The 19,187-nt window shown below is 40.4% G+C and overlaps 1 long non-coding RNA gene across 1 annotated transcript; it reads left to right on the top strand.

Moving 5' to 3' along the window:
• The first annotated feature begins 1,262 nt into the window (after positions 1-1,262).
• LOC140848735 (uncharacterized) lies at positions 1,263-17,782 on the top strand. The gene is made up of 3 exons (XR_012129849.1): positions 1,263-1,436; positions 9,231-9,479; positions 17,607-17,782. It is a non-coding gene; the product is annotated as an uncharacterized lncRNA (long non-coding RNA).
• The last annotated feature ends 1,405 nt before the right edge of the window (positions 17,783-19,187 follow it).

The raw sequence follows: 19,187 nt of genomic DNA, 5'->3' as shown, positions 1-19,187 counted from the left end.
CAGTGGATGCTCAAATACCAACCAGACCCATAACTGCTTACGGTTTTGTAGTGTTTGCTATGCCACATATCTGTCTACCAACCCATCTTACTTTTCTATTCACTTTAAAGTAACTTGCAGATATCAAGACTTTTCATTCTTAAATCTTTTGGCATGGAAATCATTAAAGCTCAATGTATGTTTAACTTTTTTAAGGTAAAATGTACATACAGTGAAATGCACATATCTCAAGTATACCACCACTGATGGATGCATTTGACAATCGCATTTACCCGTGTACTACAAAACATAATTGTCCACCCAGACAGTTCCTCAAGCCCCTTTCCAGGCGATTCCCCAATCCCCAGGGGCAACTACTGTTGACAACTATCTTTGGAACTATTATTTTTATTACTTTTTATTTTGCTCATTGGGAAAGCAAAGCTTAGAAAAATTAAGCAATTTACTCATAGTTTCAAAGTCAAAAATCCTAGGCCTAACTTCAGCATCCACATTCTCATGTGGCTTTTTTCTCTGTGTGGCCACTGAGTGCCTTTACCAATGCATTATTGCCCACTGAAGACTCTGAGGAACACACTAAATATTTCTTGGGAGAAAAAGTTGATTGGGAGTTTCTTGGTGGACATGGGCATATGTGAGAATTCCAAAGGATCTGAGAAGTCCTGCAATAAAAACAACCAAGCAGAGCAAAACAAAAACCTGTTTAAAGCCTGTTAGCTGATTAAAATCCTTTCCTCCTGTATCAAAAGGTAGACTGATGGTGCTTTGAAATATTCCCCGATACATTTTCCTTCCCAGATAACAGGTGATTTACTGCCTGCAGGTTCTCTGACAGATGTGCTCCATCCTGCCGCCAGACCTCTGCACTGCCTCTCGACACCGCCTCTCCGTCGTGTGCTTATCCTCCAGATCTCAGCCTATTATGCTTTGGAAAGTTTCCAAACTCCCTAAAGGACTGGTTAGGAATCCACCTCCCCTGTTCCTACAGAGTCCTACCCTTCCTGGCAAATAGCACTCCCTTTTGCATTTGACCTGGCTTTTTATTGTCTGTCTTCTGCACTGGTCTCCAAGTGGGGCAAAAGCACCATTTCTGGACCCTAGCAGGTGCTCCATAGATGTTATAAAATAATGGAAGTAAATTTCTACCTTTGAGTTTTGAGCAGGTTCATCCTTGTAGGCAAGTGGCCCAGTATGTCACAGACGTGAGTATGTGACCACAGGATTGTTGCATCAGTTCCTGTCCATCAAACTGCAAACATCAAAGCCCTGCCATGCAGCTGTGTGGGACTGTCCCTCACGCAGGGGTAGTTACTGATGTGATGGGTGCCATGGGGATACCCAGGCTGGCTGCTGACCTCTGTCATGGCCGAACTTGAAGGACCAGAAGCAAGCGAGATAGACAGAAATTCAAGTCCCTGAGGCTTCCCTGGACTCAGGTCAGCCTTGATTTCAGCTCAAGTTCACACGTATTATTACAACAAGCCTCTTTTTCTCCCTCTCTCTGTTTCTTACAACCACAATGCCTCAACAGCACACCTAGAGAGTCATTCTTTTAGGTTAGGAATGGTGGAACAGGCATGCATCAGTTTTATCAGATGCTTCCAAATGAGTAGGGGTGAAAGCTGCTCTCTGGAGGAGACCACTTGAACAGAGAAGCCTGGTAGGGGACATTGCCTGAGGGTGCAGGCTACTGCAGGGTGCTCTGGTCAAAGGAGGGCAGGAGGCTGCTGGTGGCTGGATAAGGGAAATGCGAAGGACATTTAGTGAGCACCACAATGCACCAGGCCTTCAGGGCCTAACACATTATTTCTGTGTTCTTCACAGCAACCATATAATCCCAAGCTAACTGAGGCTCACAGAAATTAAAAGAGATGCCCCAAAGCATACAGTTACTGTGTGCATAAAGATCTGCAATTACTACTACATGAGCTCCTATCAAAATCACTCTTTTCCACTGACTAATGATGCAGGTTTAGAGATGGGTCTTTTCATCCGTAAATATCTCTTATGCCTAAAATGGACAATGTTAATGCTCTGCCTAAACACCATAAAATCCCATTTTATTATTTCTGTGCACCTGCCCTCATCACTGTCTGATTTAAAAGGCTGTCCCACAGCTGTGGGAGCAGTCTGCCTGCAGGTAAGGAGAGCTGGAGAAGCCTGGGAGCTCACAAATCTGCTCCCCCAGCCCTACCACAGCCATTAACCAGCTACCAGGCTGAGGAGGATGAAAGCACAGATCTCTTGCTTTGGGTTGGGGCAACTGTGCGGTGTGTACATATCCAGGGTTCCCTGTACTGTCAGGACAGAACTACCCTCTGCAGGACATTGCCTGGCATGGCGGAGCCTTTGCTTGGCCCCATCCCTTGCCTGCCCTGCTTCCCCCTCCCTTACCAGTCAGCCATGGGGGCATCTGCTCAGTGAATCACCTGCTCATTGATCCTCATGTCAGTGTCTGCTGCTAGAGAACCTGAGCCAAGGCAATCACTCATACCTTTTCTGGAAGGTGGTAGGGAAGGAAAGGAAAGAAGAGGAGTGCAGTGAGAGAAGACAGAAACACGTTCACTTTGGCTTAAGCTCCGTTGGATACGACGTCATAAATTTTAGCTTGAAGTTTCTGAGATATTTATTTCCACACTACTGTTCCACATAATCCTTGCCTTTATGTCTCAGATGACAAAGGTAATAGAACATTAAGTTTGTAAAATACTGAAGTAGACTACAGGGACCTCGGAGATTGGAACCTGGCAGCTGATGGGCTGAACTCAGCACCCAGACATGTTCGGTTTCTCCATCAGAGAACCACAGTGTTTTCAAAATGAATTCATTGCAAGGATTTCAAACCTGGAGTCATGTGCAAAATCTTTCTTTCTGGCTTCTGCTGAAAAACTGAGATATTTAGTAACACCAAGCCTGCATTGCTATATGGCAGCAGCCACTTGGAGCTGTCTAGTGGCTCTCTTAAATGGTGTATGAGTCAAGATAGCACGGGCTCATGAAATAGCAAAAAAACACCCAAATCTTAGTAGGCTTGACCCAACAGAAAGATTATTTTTCATTCACTCAGAGTTCAGAGAGGGTTGGTGAGGGTCCTCCAAGCAGTGACTCAGGAATCCAGGATTCCTTCTTCTCTAAATAAACAGCATCCAAGATCACAGTGGGGAGGAAGGAGAGGCTGAAAGAGGCACCTTGGCTCTTAACAACACAACTTGACATTTTTCTTCACAGTCCATTGACTAGAACTAACCAAATGGACCCATGTCTGCTGCAAAGGGTATAGGGAAATGTGAGTACACAGTATTTGGTGAGCGTTGTTTCTACCGCTAAACATCCACAAGCCCTATTACCTCCTGGACACTGACATGTGTCGCCATGTGGCACCTTGCACCACTCTCTTCACTCATTACGTTACCCTAGGCTAAAAGGAGCTGTGTCAAATTGGAATGGCCCTGGAGCCGTAAGAACATCCCAGCTCCCCTTTCTGTCAGGACTGACACTGACTGAAATAGCCAAGAGCCTTGGACAAGCATCCCCAGGAGGGAAAAAGCCCTCAGGTCCTTAGACAAGCCCTTTGTCCACTGACCAAAAGACACCCTCTGCTGAGACAGAAGTGTCACCCAGCTGTTCTGAGGCCAGACCTGTCACCAGGACCTCTCTATTTAACAGACACCTAGCGGTTGATAAAAAGGACTTCTTGAATATCTCTATCAGGAAAAACATGAATAAAATGATGACTGTGTCTTCAAACCAGGCCAGAAAACCTACTCAACACAGAATGTACTTGAAATTTCCACATGTGGCCCAAACAAGCTTTTGTGGGTCAGTTAGGAATGAAATACCACTTGAAACCAGGTATTTCAAGGGCAAGCAACTGACTTAGGAATGTTTCTTGCCATTATCGCTTTGTAAATTGCAAGTTACCTGTACTGAACAATCCCAAACAAGTTCATTAAGGGTTCATTTTTCCCCTAGTGCCCCATATTAAAATTACATTTCAAACTTCTTCTACCTCAAAATAAAAGGAACCTTCAGTACCAACTTCATATCAATCAAAAGATAGGGAACACATTTGCTGTTTTCTACAACTGCAAAAAAAAGAGAAAGAAACCTTTTAAATCAGTATTGCCTAGATAAGTTCTGCTCATTTCATTCAGTTCCAAATACTTTCTACTTTCCCTTTTAATTTAATTTTGGACTTAGGTGTTATTTATAAGTATGTTATTTCTTTCACAAATATTTCAAGGTTTTTCACAAATCTTATGACTGATTTTTTGTACTTAATTCAACTACAGTAAGAGAACATACTTTGTATGGTGTTTATCATTTTAAATTTAATGAGACTTTTTAATGGCTCAATATGGCCTGTTTTGGCTACTGGGCCATGAGCACTGGAAAAGATTGTATATATTTTGCTGTTTCTAGATGGAGAGTTCTATAAATGTTAATTAGATCAATTGGTGTATAGTATGGTTCAAGTCTTCTATATCTTTCCTGATTTGCTGTCCATTTTTTTTCTATCAGATATTGAGAAAAAGGTATTGTCAGTATCCAGCTGTGATTGTGGATGTGGCTATTTCTTTTTGCAGTTTCATCAGGTTTTGCTTAATTTATTTTGGAGCTCTGTTATTATGTGCATAAACATTTAAGATTGATCCCTTTATTATTATAAAATTAATGTTTTATATATTTGCTCTGAGGTCCACTTAGTGTGATATTAGCTTAATCACCCCAGCCTTTTAAAAATTAGTTTTGGTATATCACATCTTTCTTCATTCTTTTGCTTTCCACCTATTTCTGTCTTCATATACACAGCAGGTTTCCTGTAGTAAGCATATAGTTGGGTATTGCTTCTTCACCCAACCAATCTCCTTTTAATTTCTGCGTATAGATCATTTACATTTAATGTAAATAATAATGTAGTTAGGATTAAGTGTATCATCCACTACTTGGCTTCTACTTGTACCATCTGTATTTCGTTCCTTTTTTCCTCCTTTTCTGCCTTCTTTTAGAATGAGCACCTATTATGATTTCTTTTTACCTCTTTTGTTGGCTTATTAGCTATAATTCTTTGTTTTGTTATTTCTGCAGTTGTAGAAAACAACTTGGTTGTTTTCAAGTTTATAGTATCCACATTTACTTTATCACTTTTTACTCTTAAGAACATTTACATCATTTCAAGTTTAGGATAAAAGCTTCCATTTATCCCCACTTGAACTTTATGCAGCTGTTTGTATGCATTTTGCATTTATATATATTACAAATCTCATGATATATGTTCTTATTTTGGTTTAGATAAGCAATTACCTGTTAAAGATATTTAAATAATGACCAAAGCCTTATATATTTACCTAGCTGTTGCCATTTCCAGTGCTTTTCATTCCTTTTGTAGACTCACATTTTCATGGGGTGTCATTTTCCTCTGTCTGAAGGACTCCTTGTAATATTTCTCATAGAATGGGTATGCTCATGACAAATTCTTTCAGCTTTCATATATTTGAAAAAAATCTTTATTTTTCCTTTGTTTTTTGAAAGATTTTTTTGCTGTGTAAAGAATTATAGGGTTTTTTTTCTTTTTGTCTTTTAAAGATGTTGCTCCACTGTCTTCTTGCTTCTGTTTTTTCTGATAAAGAATATGTTGCCAATCCAAGACCAGCTGCATCATTTTTGAGGCCCAAAGCAAAATGAAAATGCAGGGGAGCTCTTGTTAAAAAATTATTAAGAATTTCAGGATGGCAACAGCAGAGCATTAAACCAAGAATGGTGTACCTTCTAAGGATGGGGACCTGTGCAACTGCACAAGTTCCACACTCATAAAGCTGTCCCTGCTATTATTCTTATCTTTATACCTCCGTATATAACTTGTCTCTTTTACCTATCTGTTTTTTAGATCTCCTCTTTATCACTGATTTTGTGAATTTGAATATGATGTTTTGAGAAAACAATCTAGTTTTCTCCATGTTTCTTGCTTTGTCATTTCATTGAGTTCTTGGATCTGTTGGTTTGTTGTTTTCATCAATTTGAAATTTTTAGAGAAATTTGTTTCTCCAAATATTTTTTCTGTTACCCCCTTCACCCTGTTTTCTATTCCTGCAGTGACCACAGATGCATACATATTATACAACTTGAATTTGTCCCATAGTTTACTGATTCTCTTTTCACTTTTTAAAAAGTATTTTATTCTCTGTATTTTTCATCTGGAATAGTTTCTATTGCTATTGCTATGTCATATAGTTCACTAATCTTTTCCTTCACAAAGTCTAATCTGTTGTTATTCCCATCCTGTGTATTTTTCATCTCCAATGTTGTAGTTTTTATTTCTGTAATAATTTTTGTCATCTTCCATGTCTCTACTTAACTTTTTCAACATGTGGAATACAGTTTTAACAACCATTTTAAAGTCTTTTTATTTTGTGAATTCTAACGTCTATGTCAGTTTTGGGTTTGTTTCAATTGGTTGATTTTCTTCTGATGATGGGTCATTTTTCCTGCTTCTGAGAATGTCTATTAATATCTTAGCAATTATTTTACTATTTTATTAATATTTTAATTTATTAAGATACAGTTTCATTAAATGTTAATTTAGATAGAAACCCCTTGTTGAATGCTGGATGTTTTTATTACTATAAATGTCCTTGAGCTTTATTCTAGGATGCAGTTAAATTACTTGGAAACAGAATGAACCTCTCTGTTTTTGTTCAAAGATTTGTTAGGCAGGTCCAGAATCGGGTTTAGTACAAGACTAATTATTGCCCACTACTGAGGCAAGACTCTTCAGCCTACTCTATCCAATGAATAAGGAGCTTTCCTAGAGTGGACAGTGGAAATGGGGATCATTCCCAGCAAGCACTGTTCCCTCTGACCTTTCCAGGTGGCTCTTTCCTTAAGCTCAAGAGCTCATGCCCACGTGCTGATCAGTACTCTACTGAGTGTCCAAAGCTTCTCCCCCTATCTCTCCCTGTCTCTGCCTGTCACTCTCTCTCCCTGTCTCTGCTTGTCACTCTCCCTCTCCCTCTCCCTCTCTCTCTCTCTATGCAGCTCTTCTCTCTTCTCTCTGGCACTCAAATTCTGCAAACTTTAATGCTTTATTCTCCTCCTCTCTGCTCTGTTTCCTCACCTCAATTAATTCTTTCTCCTCTGACTCTTCTTGGTTCCTTGCTGTATCCTAGACTGGAAACTCTCCAGTGTCATCAACTGGGGCTGTCATAAGGTTCATCTCATTTGTTACTTACCTCTTAGGGATCAATTTTTGGTGCAAGTGTCCAATTTCTGTGTATTTTGTCTGTTTTGTTGTTGTTTCTGGTCAGAGGGTAAATCTCATCCCTATCAGCCCTTGCTGGCCAGAAACAAAAGTCCTTTTGGTTTTTTACTAGTATTTTCCAAACAGATTAGGGTTTTTCTCATCACTTGACTTTGATCACATGGTTGGTATATGACTTATCTTCAAAGAATCTGCTCCAAGGTCACGCCTATCATTCAGCTTGTCCTCATGCTCTCCCTCTACCACTATATACTTTATGTAAAACAGAGCCTTTCCATTCATAAGGAATACATTCTAAATATTTCATCAGTTCCCACATTGAGGGCCACCAATACAGCATACCTGTTCTCTCTAAATGCTGTTTTCTGGATAAGAAAATTGCTTCCTTAGGGAGCTTTTATTTCTCCTCATTTCTGTCATTGTCAGTAGAAGCTGGCTTTTGTCTGAAGATTGTTTTTCACAACAATATGTAAACAGGATTTTATCACATTGTGAAGGTAACTGTGTCAGTGGCCCTTCCATGAAGAGCCAAGTACCACTGGGACATGTGTGATGGGCAATCACTGGTTAGGCGACATGTTGCTGCCCATTTACATCACACTGTGGCCTCAGCCAACCAGTTCATATTGTGCCTCACCAAAATTAAAATCACTGCATATGTAATTAAACTGTGAGGGTGGCACATCTAAGCTATTAAATATTATTCATCACACACAAAAAATGAGCTATCAAGGCATGAAATGAAATGAAGGAAACTTAAATGCATATTACTAAGAAAAAGGATACATACTGTATGATTCCAACTATATGACATTCTAGGAAAGACAAAACTATGGAGACAGTAAAAAGACCAGCGGTTCACAAGTGTTTGGAGAGGGGTGAGGGATGAATACATGGAGCACAGAAGATTTTTAGTGAAATTACTCTATAAGATACTAGGTCTTCATACATTTGTCCAAACCCATAGAAGGTGCAACACTGAGTAGACTTCAAGGGTAAACTATGGACTTTGGGTGAATGTTGATAATGGGGAAGCTGTGCATGTATTGAGGCAGGGACTAAATAGGAAATCTCACTTTCCTCTCAATTTTGCTGTAAACCTAAAACGTCTCTAAAAATATAAAGTCTTAGGAAAAATGATTGCAGTTCATAGAGCTGTGTGACTACATGTAGACTGCTGACATCATCAATACCAAATCCAGCTGTCACAAATCTAATTATACTTTATTGTATTTATTTCTTTATTGGATTCCTCCTTCCAGGCTATAGTCCTTGGAAGCCTGGGACTTGTTTTATCACTTTCGGACTCATATGCCTAATTACAGTTGCTAGAATAAGATAGACACTGTATTAAAGTTTGTTAAATTAGTGGATAAAATCATAGTTAGAAAAATGTACAGATCTCCAAACCTCCATGTATTACTCAAATGTCTACATGACAGTGACCCCATGTTTATGTACACCACACTATGGCTGTCAAACATTGCTTTTAGCTGCTTTACAACTCATTTATTTACTTCAAACATCTTAAATTTCCAACCTGATGGTTTACCTCACATCCATTCTGTCATTTGGGACTTCAAGACCAGTTTAAAATATATATCTATATGGTACAGTAGAATCATAGATGTCCCAGGAATGTCTAGCACACTGGTAAACCCTCTTTGAGGGGCCATCAGATCATTATCACTTCACCACCATCTTCTCTGATGCTTCCTGAAAGCTTATTGTGTGCAGAGACTTAGAGGTTTCCTACGGTAAAGTCAAATGCTTTTTGGGTTTCAATCTGATTAAAATCTCAGTGGCCATGCATATGAAGTACAGTATTCTGATTATTCCCATTTTAAACATAAGGAACGAGAGCCTCCTTCTGGTATAAATAATCTTCCCATGTCCATTAGCAAGGTCAGAATTGGATGCTCCTGCATGGGCTGAGCCATGAGCTTGATCTGAAACTTTAAATTTCTCACAGATTCACCTTATCTCTAAAGGATAAACACTTTCCCGTGTTTGGTCACTGTAACAGCGGATCTGAACACTTTGACCGGCCGCCGCCTGGAACAGGATCAGGATTGTATGTGAGCTATTTGAAGGACTCTGATGAAAGGCTGAGCAGTATGAACATTCAGTCATGTTCAAAACATCTGAGGGACTGAACTATGTTTATCCAGACCTGGCAATTCCCGTGTTCAAAACTATTTTCCTGGAGCACTCTGGAAGGGTGAGTCGTTGCCAGAGAATGTTCCTATAAGGTTTCTCTCAAGTGAGAGGGAAGCACCTCCCCTTCTCTGTACGTGCGGAGCCAGCAACTGCCTGTTTCGCCCCCCTCTCAAGCAGGCTCCCAGAGGGGCTGTAACACACCGTTTTCATCGAGCGCTTATAAGCACCTGGTTCGTCGCACAGCCCTCCCAGCACATGCATGCGAACACCGCAGCCGTACAGATTCCTGGCGTGTCTGGCCTGCTTTGTGAACAGCCTGGGGGTTGTGACACCAGGTTCTGCTATCCCTGGAAAGATCCTCTTAGTAATGGGAGAGGTCGGCAAAACCTTTAAAAACAAGCCATTTCCTACAAGCTTGATGACCTAGTTTGACCTTAGTTTGGGAGTTTGGGTCCCTTTTCTGTCTCCCTAACTTTACAAAAGCCAACTTTCAGTGTCTTCTCCTAGCGGTGCTATAAGACACCAAAGGAAGTCATTTTCCATATACACATCAGCTTCCCAGGGCTGCCAGAACAAAGTTCCTCAGACTGAGTATCTTGAGCAACAGGAATGAATTCTCTCACAATTCTGGAGGCTGGGAGTCTACGATGAGGGTGCCGGTGGGGTTGACCTCTTCCGAGGCCTCCATCCTTGGTCCATAGACAGCAATCTTCTTCCTGGGCCCTTTCACAGTCTTTCTGCTGGGTGTGTCTGTGTCGAAATGTCCTAAATAAGGACACCAGTCCTACTGCATTAGTACCCACCCTCATGGCCTCATTTTAAGTTAATTATCTCTTTAAGGACCCTGTCTCCAAATACATTAAATTCAGAGATATTAGGGTTTAGGATTTAAACATATGAATTTCATTTTCATCCATAACGCATCCCCACCCATACAGAACAATGTGGTGGGACCGTGGCAATTAATGAGGGATCTCCATCCATAGCGGAGAAACATTTGGGAGAAGAGAATTGCAGCTTCACATCTGGCCTCCCCTTCCCCAGGAGATTCTCCTTAAAGAGCAGCCTTGGAATTTCTGGGTTCCCTTTTTTTAAAATGAGAATTTTACTTCCTTGTAGTCCATCTCTTACCAAAATCACTTTCTGCCAAACCTTGCCCCACCCACCTCTGTTTTGCCCCCCAACCTCCCTCTTCCCATAGATCCTGCAACTAAGGCCAAATGTGTCTTCCCAAAGCACAGCTCAGTCTTTAATTTCTCCTCATGGACTAATCAGTTAAGTTCAAATCACGTCCCCATACGGTCCCCATATGCCTTACCAGGCATGCCCCTGACTTCTCCCCTCCCCAGGCTCCTTATTCCAGCCAACTAGAAAGCACGCCCCCTTCTATACTTTATCCATACTATTTAATCCCTTTACACTCTCTGTCTGTCACAATTCACCCTACAGATCTGCATCCACCTTTAAATTCCAGCTTTGTATTAAGCTTTTCCTGACCCAACATATAAGAGCTCCCCACCTCCTTCCTTCCCTCCTAAGATCACATGCTCTGTCTTTCTTGAATGGCACTTACCCTACTTTGTCTTCCATGAAGCATTTCCAGTGACCCTTGAGCACAAGGGAAGCCCTGTGTCCTCTTTTCATCACCAGGAGCGGCCAGTGCATGACCTGGCCCATAAGGATACAATGCTAGTTTGACTGATAGAGCCGCTGCCCCTGCTCTGCAAGGCCGGCCACCAAAGTCCAGTCCTTTATCCCTGCCACTGCCATCTGACTCAAGGTCTCAGTCAGTTCAGGCTGCTGTAGCAAACCACAGACGGGGAGTCCTACACACAACAGAAATCTGTTTCTCACAGTTCTGGATAGTGGAAGTCCAAGATCAAGGTGTCAGTAGATTTGCTGTCTGGTGAGAACCTGCTTTTTGTTTCAGAGATGGCCGTCTTTTTGCTGTGTCCTCACATAGTAGAAGGGGCGGAGGAACTCTTCAGAGCCACTTTTATAAGAACACAATCCCATTTGTGAAGGCTCTGCTTCCCAAAGGCCCCACCTCCTAATACCATCCCCTTGGGGGTTAGATTTCAATATATGAATTTGGGGGGGGCACAAACACTCCAACCACAGCAGTCAAGAAACACTGATACTGATAAAAGGAATTTTTCTCTACCTTTTCATATTTTGGTTCGCAGATGAATGGACTTCACCCTCTCCTCCCTATGGCGGAGTGGTGAAGAGGACATGGCGGGCCTTTCTCTGCCCCCTTCCAGGGTCCTTCCTCAGGCAGGAATGGTGGTCACTGATCCATCAAAACTTGAAATTCATTGTTTGCTAGTGGACAGGATCCCTGGGTTAGAGCCAGTGCTCATAAGTCCCACATGCCTTCTGGTATTTTCAGTGGTTCGTTGCCTAAAGCAGGCTAGTGATGGTCAGTCCTGTGGGAATGCCAGTAAGCTGGGTCAGGACGTCTCTTGAGGCGCTCTCTCTCTCTCTCTCTCTCTCTCTCTCTCTCTCTCTCTCTCTCTCTCTCTCCATTGCCGGCTGAGAAAGATTTCAATTCTGGCGTAAGGGTCAAGAAGTAAGAGACCCTGTCTTGTCCAAGCTTAAGAACTCTACTCCAATTACCCATATTTTGCATTGAGACATCAGGTTCGTAGTCAATATACCCAATATCCCATCAAAACGGAAGCAGGAGAATGAAAATGTTTCTTTGTTGCTCAGTGAGACTTGTGTGTATACCCCACCAGGAGGAGGGAAGAATGGTCCTCCAGGTCTCTATTCATAACCAGTCAGAAGGTTAAAAGGAGGGTCCATCAGATAATTGGGGCTTCTCTAGCAATAAAGGGAGAAAAAAACAAAACCAGTTGGGGGTATTGAGAGGGACATTGTCTGATAGAATAGGGGTGGAAAATCCCATTATCTGGACATCACAACCTTTGAACTTTCAGATTGTTCCCTATTTTCTGAAAATCAAAGAGGCAAGGTTTTCTACATTATCTGTCTCGATGGATACAAACCTACATTATATTATTTTTTTAAGTCATTTAAATACAGCTTCTTTGGGGCACGTGAGCTACCTCCCATCTAAATATTTTACACAGAAATGTTTATGCTTAATTTGTTGGTAAATTACCTTCACAACCTAGCCAATGGGAAAACATTTCTTAAAGATTGTAGAAAATAAGATACGCTCTAAAGTTAAATTTATTAAATATATCCATTATATTAAATATATCTGGACAATGAGGTCTACCTAATTCATTTAAGTTTAGTTTTACTTTCTTTGCAAATTATCCTTTTTTCAATCTGTTATGCTTTTTGTTTTCACCTTTGTGTTGTTTTAAATCTCCGATTCACAAAAAAATCAATGACTCAAAGTGGTTTGTTAAAGAACAAGAATGTAATGAAAATAGTAATATAAATGCTACAGCTCAAAATAACATCATAAATATAAATAAGAAAGAGAATTCCAGCCTAGTTTAAATATAGACTGTGAATCTACAAGTGCAAGAACAAGCAATAGACAAATAGATTTCTGCAAACAACCCCAACTAAAGAGTTCAGTGAGAAATCTGACAATGAATATTTAAAATGGATTTCATTGGACCGAGGAATTTATTTGTTTCTACTCTCTATTGATTTCTGCTTAGAAACACTGCTAAACAGGAGTATAAGGATTTTGCATCATTTTCCAACAGTGACCTTTTTAATAAACCTACCGAGTACTTTTTTTTTCTAGAACAAGCACAAAATATTGCTTCCCAAAGGCTTTAAATTAAATATTTTATCTAAGGAGTCTAAAACTTCAAAGCCTTCTCCAAAGCATAAACAGGTTTGAGTAAAAATATTTTCCCAAAGTTTGTAAAACTAATTTCATAGTTTTTGACACATTTATGTGCACAGAGGAAGTAGAATAACATGTGGAAATCATTAATGTTTTCACTACCTATTTCCAGCTCTTTGCTTTCTGTGTGTATGACAGCATTGCATCTCTTTGCTGCTTTTGAAGTTAGGCATGGCCACATGACCTGCTTCAGTCAGAGAAATGAGAGTGGAAAAGCAACTTTAAAGTCCAGTGTGCAATTCACCATGCCCTCTCCTCCTGCTGCCATAATGACTGGTCAATGCTCCAGTAGTGGGTGTTCCACCAGCCTGGGTCCCAGAGTGAGAAGGACGTGCAGCAGAGGCTTCAACTGGCCTGTGCTGGACATGAATTTTGCTGGCTGAGATTTGGGGGTCATTTGTTACTGCAGCATAACTTAGCCTATCCTCAGTGATCCACGGTGATAGAATTCTTTAATCAGTAGATACAAGTTGAGTGACACAGTCTTCACAACACCTAATAGGGAAGAACTGCATCATGAGGGGTGGTAGTAAGGCTTGTGTTTGGTTTGGGTTTGTGGTTGGACTGAACCACTGATGTACCAGCCTTTGAATTCACTCTTGGAATATGAGTAACATAGTCAAGGAAGAAGAACCTGGCTACCTTTTTCTTTTAGGAACTTAGAGTACAGGAGAAGGTGTTTATTTTAGTTAATTATTGTGTGAGTCATGGAAAAGGGTAGGAAAATGTGTGTTGGGCTCAGGGTCCATGGAACACTCGCTAAGTAGACATCATGGAAGGGAGTTGCCATGAAAACAAAACAAGTTGCTCCTAAATATCAGTCTTCTCACTCTTCAACATTCTGCATACTAATGATGCAGTAATTCAGGAAGCACACTCAAATTGGAGATTAAAACTAAGTCGTCCCCATTTGGTGTATGCCTTTTTAGCACAGGGCATGAAGATATTAGTGAGAAGTGCAAGATTTTACTTTCCAAACAGACCATATTGAATAGAAGGCACTCAAATGAGTATTTGAAATTCTGAATGAGTTTTGGAGCTTTTTAGGGCATTACATCATGACATTGATTATATCAATGAAGACCATTTCAGTGATGTCAAGTGATCTGCCCATGTGGTATGTGGAACACTTTTCGTATTTGGCAATTTATGAGGATTCTTAAAGAGATGGACACTTGATGCAAATCACTTAATCACAGAAAAGCGGACTCTTTCCCAATGCTTGATGATTTTCTTCAATTACTAGAGGAAGAGATAGATGACATGTTATGGAGTAGATAGCGTTTTTAAGCTGTAACCAAATGATGTCACAAAATTCGAAAATTTCCAAAGCTCAATTCAACCAAAAAGTGCTTTAGGAACCATTCACAGCTACTTTCTAGCTTTTGAGTTTAAAACACTTTTATTGTACTTCTGGATGTTTGAATGGATGCAGAGGGTATGGAAGGGTTTCACCCCACAACTATTTAGTTCTCCATCAGATGTTTTCTGACAAAGCCACCTAGAAAATTTGATTTTAGGTTCATTGGCCTATACCTGTAAGTTAGAATTTTATGTTTTTGATAAGTTTAGATTACTGTTAAATTTATCTACATCATCTTTTAGTATTTTCATGATTTTTAAAAATCTGTAGCCATCTAGAACTTATGTTCATATGCCACATGAAATTAAAATCTGAATTTATCATTTTTACAAATAGCCACTTATTGAATAATCCATCCTTTCTCCCACTATTATGAACATCGAATTTATTAGATCCATATATATATATATATATGTGGTCCTATTTTGGAACTTTCTATTTCATTGATCCATCTGCCTACCCCAGTTTTAAATGCTAGAGTTCAAAAATACTGCTTCTGGAATAACAAACCAGTAAGAATGGCTGCAAGATTTTTTAAAGGTTATTGAGAGAAGTTTTATCTTACAATAACTTTAAAATTGTTATCAAGTAATTCATCTATCACTAGAAGATAATATGCACAATAGGATTTTTCCAGTGTGTTTCATTTCTCACCTTCTCCATTGTTTCTTTCCCTGTGCTTACAAACATGAACAAGTTCTTTCTATTTTGAAGGAACTTGCATTGACTTGTGTTTTTTCTGGTTGGTGCATTTTGTTCTCTTTCACTGCCTGTTAACCCATTACCCATGAAACATATTTCTCTTTCCCTTAAATTCCTATGTTATCTAGCTACACTGTACTCTCCAAAGAGAACTATTCAAAGTTACCAGCAACCTCCATGTCCTTCAAGTCTATTTCTGATCTCCAACCTCCTGCAGCGCCTTACACAATACCAGCACGTCGCCCGGACTCACCTCTCTCTTCTCTCCACTGCCGTATCCTGGACCCCATCTGACTCCCCTGAGATATTTTACTCTTCTGCTTCCTCCCTGTCCCTGAACTCCTTGCCTTGCTGTACTTCCTGTGCACACTTCTCCTCCAAGACTGGATGGTTGGCTTCGCACAAGTTACATAACTTTGCTCTCCCCCAAATCCAAAGAGTGTCAGGTAGTTCAGCCCACATGGTTTTGCTCCTGTGCCTGAGTTCATCAGGCAAGAGCTGAACATTCTCACTGCTCAGCCTACCATCAGTCAGCATCTTCCCGGTGGAACAACGACCTGCTTGCCTCCCTACGGACTCCCAGAGCAGCTCCTTTCCTTGGTGTTCCAGTGCCACACTGTCTCCAACATCTCCAAGACACCCTCTGAGTGTGAGAGAAAGGCACCCCTAAGTTACAAAACCTTGACACCCAGTTTTTCTTGAAGCCTGCCTGTCCCTCCACTCCAACACCAGCACTAGCTTATTCTTCCAATTTCCTATTGCTCCAGTAGCTTCAACTGGGAAGCTCTTTACAAGATTCTCCCGCTTCCTGCTGCCAATGAATCAAATCCGAATTTCTTAGCATGGCACTCAAGACCAGTGGAGCCAGTGTGCAGACTTTATTTGCAGAATCTCTACCCACTGCTACCCTAATTAATATTCGGGGTCTAAAGGATCCAGATTTGAATCTGGACTCAGTCTCATAGCAACCATGGGTGTGGGCAAGTTGCCCACAGGCTCACTCTCACCAAACCCAAAGACCTTGAGTGGCACAGCCAGTGGCACTTCCCACATGAGCCTGCAGCTATGTGTGCTGAGTACTAGGGAACCTCCAGTGATCAAGAGGCCTGCCAGTCAAGCACATATGGTATAATAATGGTAGTAACACCTGGACTCCTGAAGGTAAGCACAGGGACCCTCCCTTCTTCTTTGCTGTAAGAGGTCAAGAAAGTGATTCTGCTTAATGCTCACCTTTTTTGGACCCAATGAGCTATTTTATTTCTAGGCATCCTCAAAATACTTACTACATCTAATAGATGCTCTATAAAACTTTGCAGAGAAGTGGTTGTATGAGACCACGCATGCAAAACAGAGAGGAAAATCACAGAGTGTCAAAAAATATGGGTTTATTTCTGGATTTGCCCTCTCTGGCTTCATGACATTGAACAACTAAACAATTTTCCTGAGCTCTAATGTCCTAAGTTTTTATCTGGGATTCTAATCAGTGTTCAATAGCTGCATGTGGCTGGTTGCTACCATTTTGGACAAAGAAGATATAGAACATTTCCATCACTGTAAAAAGTTCCAAAAGCTGATAGGTAAAACACGGCAAGGAGGATGGTGTGTCTGGCAATGTCATAAAATAGTATTTATGGGAAATATCCAGAGCATAAGCTTCACTGATGATAGAAACATGGCCTCATTAAGTGGAAAAAACATTCAAGTGTTGCTGGATGTACTCCAGTGTCTCTGAGGAATTAGATTAGTGGAGATCCAGACAAACAGCTGAAGCCCTCTTTGCAACCGTGTGGGGGTTATCTGGGCCCACAGAATGATCGGAAGGAAGCAGGGAAGGAAGCCTCATGTGGCAATTCCAAAGGCCACTGTGAGGCTTCAAATGGGAAACGGTGGTTTTCAGGTCTTTAAGCTTCTCAGCTGGTCTAAGAAATTGAGCCTTGGGTTGAAGGGGCAAAATAATTGGGTGGCGTTTGGCTCAGAGAAAAGAAGATTAGGAGGAACTGTGTAAGAGAGTATAGCTTTTCCCAACCAGAAGACTTTAGTAGATGATCCTCCCCTCAATTTCAATATATTTCTGTAACATGTTATTTACGTTATTTTTAATAATACCTCTTGGCCAGATTTGGTTTTACCAGCAGTACTGTAAGTTTCTAAAGGCAATAACTATGTCCCTTTTTCCATTCTTCACACCACCACCCACGGTTGCCTTTTAGGAATTGATATTATGCAACAGTGATACATATTCAGTAGAAACCATAGTTCGAATTTTGAATTTGGATCTCTTCCAGGACTGGAGTCGTGTGGTATGATCTTTCCCAGGATGCCGAGCGGCGGCAGTGAGGCTCAGCTCCCACTCAGCCACACTATCACAAGGGTAACCAACCCAAACTCCCAAAACCACTCTGTACCCATACACCATTCCAGTTTTCATTTCCAAGGCAGTATTCAATAAATTATAGAGATATTCAACACTTTACTATTAGCTATGCTTTGTGTTACGTGATTTTTCCCAACTGTAGGCTAGTGGATGTGTTCTGAGCATGTCAAGGTAGGTTGTGCTAAGCATGTGTTCGGTAGGTTAAGGGTATTAAATGGATTTTCAACTGATATTTTCAGCTTACTATGGATCTATCAGGACATAACCCCATCATAAGTCAAGGAAGATCTGTGTCCTTTTCTGTCTAGATTCTTCTATCATGAAGCTGACCAATAGAGATGGCCCATATTTCACTACCATTGGATATGTCTGTGCCAGTCCTGAGCCTTTGAGCTTGCTCGTCTCCAAGAAATAATCATTATTCTCTTCTTGAAGATTGATCAATAAACAAATCTCAGAACTTCTATCCTCTATGAAAGTAATTACCCATCCTGATTACCAACCAACGAGAACTCAAATGACTCCAGAAATTCTCACTAGGTAACTCTGTGCCTTTGGATTTGGGCTTTTCACTGACCCTCTTGTCTCTATATTTCATAATTAGCCTCTTTCTACATTGCCTAACACTGTCATTCCACAATGCTTAGTAAAATTAGTCATTTTATTAATATATTGCTGTATATCCTGAGCTCCACATGAGCAAAGAAATATATCATAAGATAAGGGTCTTATAATCCACAAGATGAGAGGCCAAGAATCCAAGTCAAGGCAAGAGAGAAAGAGACCTCGTTCTAAATTCTCTTCTCTCTCTAGGGGAAGTTGCCTATTTCTTTGTAGTTATAACTGCAGTTCAGATGGTAACCCAACATGCACACATATGAGAAAGAACCTGTTTTAGTTAACTGCCAAATGCTGGGGTAAGTGGTCACTAAACACAATCACTTCCCACTTGGTACTGAGCCCTTTTTAGGAGAAAAATGCTGCCAGAGACTCGGGTATGTGAAGGGCAACCCTATAATCCATCAGTGTCGATGGTTATTGCCAATAGGATGAAGAAGAGGTTGAGTGAAGAACAATTACGTTATTTCTAGAATTGCAGTATTTTCTAGCAAATTGTTAGAGACCGTTTCATCTGTGTAACAATATATATACACTCAGATATTTTCCTTAAATTCTACTTAAAGATAGAACCAAATAAGTTTAGAGCTAGAACTTTGCAATAGTATGGTAAAATCAATTTACTGTTGTTGAGATTGTTAAAAATATTATATCTTCATGAATAATAACATTTAAATATTTAAAATAAATAATATTTAAAATATTTTTCTTTAAAAAACCCACAACCTTTGAGAATGTCTAACTCATTCTAAACAGTCCGGAAAGAGGAAATGTAGTAATTTAACAATGAAAGTTTGGAAGAAACCTATTTGAGCTCAGCTCCTCTCTCTGAAACTTATTAGTGGTTTGGCTCTGTATTATTTTACTTTGTTTA

Source organism: Manis javanica, chromosome 4 (assembly GCF_040802235.1).
Source record: "Manis javanica isolate MJ-LG chromosome 4, MJ_LKY, whole genome shotgun sequence".
NCBI classification, from domain to species: Eukaryota; Metazoa; Chordata; class Mammalia; order Pholidota; family Manidae; genus Manis; species Manis javanica.
This window is presented reverse-complemented; position numbering and strand designations above follow the sequence as displayed.